Source organism: Numenius arquata, chromosome 14, assembly GCF_964106895.1.
Source record: "Numenius arquata chromosome 14, bNumArq3.hap1.1, whole genome shotgun sequence".
Taxonomy (NCBI): domain Eukaryota; kingdom Metazoa; phylum Chordata; class Aves; order Charadriiformes; family Scolopacidae; genus Numenius; species Numenius arquata.
Window position 1 is genome coordinate 2,196,063 of NC_133589.1, and position 4,499 is coordinate 2,200,561.

Consider the following 4,499-nt stretch of genomic DNA (forward strand, 5'->3'; position numbering starts at 1 on the left):
TTTGTGAAAGACAAGAATCGAGCAGCAAAAGTGGAGACTGGGAGGGAGAGAAAGGGGGAGGGAGAAATGTACCCTCTGCGCCTGGGAAAAAGACAATAAAAGCTGTGGACTCCTGTCATGCAGGACAAGCCCAGCACTATTTACTGTTTGCTCATTTAACCTGGTTAATTTTTAATAATGTTGAAATTTTCATTTTAATAATTTAGGTAAATTATTTATTAAACCACAGGATAAAGGGATCATAGCAATTATGAATTGACAGTGTTACCTGAGGCTCATGAAAAGGTAAGGGGTTTTGCAAAGTCCTTGTTATTGGATAAACATTAAATTAGTAACAACTTCACATCCAATTCAAATTACCTTCCTCCAAGTCCAAGATTGGTCTCTCTTGGTCTCTCTTGGGAAAGAGCACCATGGGCAAAGAGGGTTGCAGGGAGCCACGCTGTCCTGTGCGAGGCTGGGGACGTTTCTCCTAGATGTCCCCAAGGCTGGGACAAGGCAGTCTTTCCATCAGAGGATGGCGACAAGGTGACATTCACTGCTCTGACAATGTAGAAAATGTAATGATTTAAAAAAAACCCAATATGTTAATAGGAAAACATAGCTGGATGGGTCTTGTCTGGCTATGACTATCAAAACGGCGGCTTTCCTGGTACAAAAAAATGTCAACAGAAGTGTGTTGGTACTTCATAACTATTACAGGGCTCCTTATTTTGGCCATATGGCCTCCCAAACCAGCTCACTGACCACAGGAACTGACTGTCTGATGCCAACTGCCTGATGAAAGGTTCGTGAGGAAACGCAGATCCGGTCCTGAAGGATCCCAAGGATGTTCTGGAGATGTCAGTCTCCAGATGTCTAGAAATCTATAGGCTGCCACTTGAGGAAAGCAACCTTTGATGAGGACAAATTGGTGCTCTACAGAGAGACACAGCTCTTCACTTGAAGTGATGGGGTCGGGATTGCAAAATAAAGCCTTAAATAGTTGAAAGGGTGGAACTGATGAGTTTTAAAAACACCTAGGGGAGGTAGCATCCAAATACTCTCTGAAAGAGCAAGAAGTTTTGCATTAGAGTAGAAATCTAAATGGAGGATGGTGAGAGATGGGGAGGGGGAGGATACGGAAGGGATCCAAAACCTGGTGGCCTCAGTCAGGGAAGTGCTGCAGCATTTGTCCAACTTTCAGCCTCAACGCAGACCCGCAGAATTCAAACCAACCATCTACAATTTAATGGCAATCTCAGGTTTTAAGTGTTGTAATGAATCAGAGCCAAGTTTGCATTTTCATATTTTGTGATGTTTAATTTCCAAGCATTTTGTTTTAATTACCAGTTTCCAATCATTTTTATGTTAGCTCTGAGTGCCTTTCCTACATTTTCTTCTCAATAATTAAAACTTTTTAATAACATTACTTTCAATCAAAGGATTTCAATTTATCTTCTAACTTAGTTCTATCCTAATAAGTTTTTTTTCCCTGGGAATTTCCTAACTTTCAGTAAAGGAAATAAGCATTTCTAAAGAGTTATTTTTTTCCTTCTAACAAGTTGAGAGCTCAGTTGTCTTGAAAAAAAAATCTTTGGGAAGTCATCAAGACACATTCAGAGTCCTAAGTATTTGCATATAAGATATCTCAGATACAAATCTGTCTTTCCTTCTCTCTGGTTTAAATAGTAATAGCCAACGACCAGCGCATGAAACAAGTAGATGGACAAACATGTCCCGTGGATTTGAGAAAAGGCCCTCTTAGTTTTGAAATCTGCTCAATCACATTTTTGTATCGTGCCTCACAGGTGAGAAAAATAGAACCTATTAAATGAGAAAATGATGTTGAACAAGGTATACAACACTGAACAAATGCTTAATCCAACTGGAAGTTCTGCCTGGCCTATAATAAAATAAGACAGCCTCATTACAACAAACCAAAAACAAGTGAAAAGACAATTCAGAGTCTCTAAGCCCCACATGAATCTAAACTTGCCCAACTCCAGGGTTTATAAATTGCCAGAGTTTCTAAACTCTGGAGAGCTTGGCAAAGTCTCTCCGAGGGACGCGCATACTTTACAAATGAAGTCACAGACAAATCTTAGAAACTCATAGACGGAGAAGACCTAGGAAATAAATATGAATCACCGAGATCTCACTAACATGCTAATGCACTGTGGACAGTCTATTATACCTGGATCAGCGTATTCCTCAGAATATCATATTAACTAAAAACAAACAAAATCACCAAAGCACCTCCCGTGGGTAACTCAACCCTCCTTCCTTTGCCCTCGATCTTCCCTCAGATTCTTCCGCCAGGAGATCAAGTGATAAATTTCAAGTGTAAAAATGTTTTGTTACTGTGAGTCAATGATAAAGAAAAGACACCAGAGCTCAGCAGCTTTTCACCAGAAAATTCAAACTCTACAAAGACACAGAGTTTGCTAGGCGTCCATCAGCGTGCTGAACTTTTAAATGAAAACTGATCAGAATCCTTCATTCTGATAAGGTCCAAGTGTGTGATTCAAATTAACCAATTGTTTTTGATTTTTTTTTTACTACATAAGAACACTAATGCGCAGGCTATTTTAAACCTCCTGTGAGATCATGATATTACAGGATATATTAAATCTGTTCCTTTCACAGTCAGTTTTTAAATTTTGGCCTTTTGTTCCAATATCAAAACTTCCTACAGAAAGTCTGAGCTTCTCCCACTTCAAAATCCACATTCACAACGGGAACAGCATTACAAGCTGCCATGGAGCTCCAGCCTCTGGAAGCAACACAAGATCCAAGAAGCACCCAACAACCGACCCTCTGAAACCCCAATTGATTCGGTGCAGGTTATTTACAGCCTCTTTAACTTCCTTTCTACAAAACTTCTCTTCAATCTAAATTAAGACAATCTGGCACCTCCAGGTGTTCCCCAGCATCCGGGTGGCTAACAAGCTGGGGTGGAACAAGGTGCCCTTTGGGTGGAGGTGCCCATCATCTGCCCATGGGCCCCGGAAGACCAAGGAGCTCCTCTTCCCCCAAAGCACCGCTGTTTCATGTGGTTTTTTTTCACAGGGAGTGTTTTCCTTGCAAGGTGGCTGTAGCCAGAAGACAACTTTGCAGGCTCACAGCTTTGACTGAGTGCATTGTATTATCTGACATCTTTTCTGCTGCTGTTTGGAGCAGCAGCTAGGAGCCCACGCTAGGATGAACGCGCCAGGGCAGGAAGCAATTAATAACAACATCTGATTACTTAGAGCAGCTCTTCCCAAACTCCTCCTTGGCCAGGAATAACAAAGGCCTCTGCCTGTGCTTGTCCATCTCCCTTCACTGCTGCCATCGCTCTCGGATACCCAAGTTAACAGTTTTTCAGGGATGGGGTGTCTGATCCAAAGGCTAGTTGAAGACGAGAGGAAGCCTTTGATGGACACCACTTAGCTTTGGATTGGTCCTGTGGGCAGGAGCAAAGACACACAGAGAAATTCAGCCACATGGAGCTCACGTTCAGGAGCAGTGCACCCGGGGGCTGTGATGAGCCCGTGCCTTTGATGCAAGGGCAGCCGTGGAGCTGCCAAAAACCCCAGCTTGGCCAATGCTACTGTCCCCCAATGTGAGGGGCCCTGTTGTCTCCCACCTCACATGCCCTGTACTGCAGCCCTGTCTTCCACCGTCCCTCCCGTCCGTCTCTCCCTCAGGCAGGAACATTGTCTTTATTTTAAGTCACCAACCGTTTCCCCCACCCTTTTTTTTTTTTTTCCTGGTTATTAAAATTTTTCAAAAAGGAAAAAAAAAAAATCCCTCCCCCTTCCCTGTCCCTCCCTGCCATGTTCCCAAGGTGCCAACTAATCTCCGATGCCCAGCTTGTACACAGCCACCTCTAATTGCTCCTGCATTTTCATCTGGTGTAAGTTCAGCCATCGCTACAGCTGCCCCTCCTCCCCCCGGGAATTCACACCTTCATTATCACTCTTTACTGCAGAGCCGTCCGCAGGCTCCCGGCTCCGAACAGCAGCTCCGATAAAAAATAGAGCAGCTTTTCAGTGGTTTCAATTTTAATTACCAGCATCAAGGCAGCTCGCATTCTCACCAGGCTGTTTCGCACTAATTAAAGTGAGGAGGAGTTTATGGAAGGGACACCAACTCCACTTCACTCCCTCATCTATTATTTACAGACAGTAATACAAATAATTTCCAATTTAAACAGTCTGAGCTGGCCAGCAAAGAGGAGGGAGAGGTGGGGAGAACACTAAGCAAGGAGAAACTCAAATAAAGAGCAGAAACTAAGAGGAGGGGATGGAAAATCAACTCCCAGTGCCCTCTAGTGGGATGATTTCCTGAGGGGTCCCAAGGTCGGAGGTGTGAACATGCCCAGGAGGCCTAGTGAGGTGGCAGACACTCGTTTCTCCTTGCCTGGCCTCACCAGTGACCTTCAAGATGTGACCCAGCACCGGTGAAAGTCTATTTTGGACAAGAGTCCCGTTTGCTCCATCTCTGCAGCAGTGCACCAGGTTTGGTGCCATGCT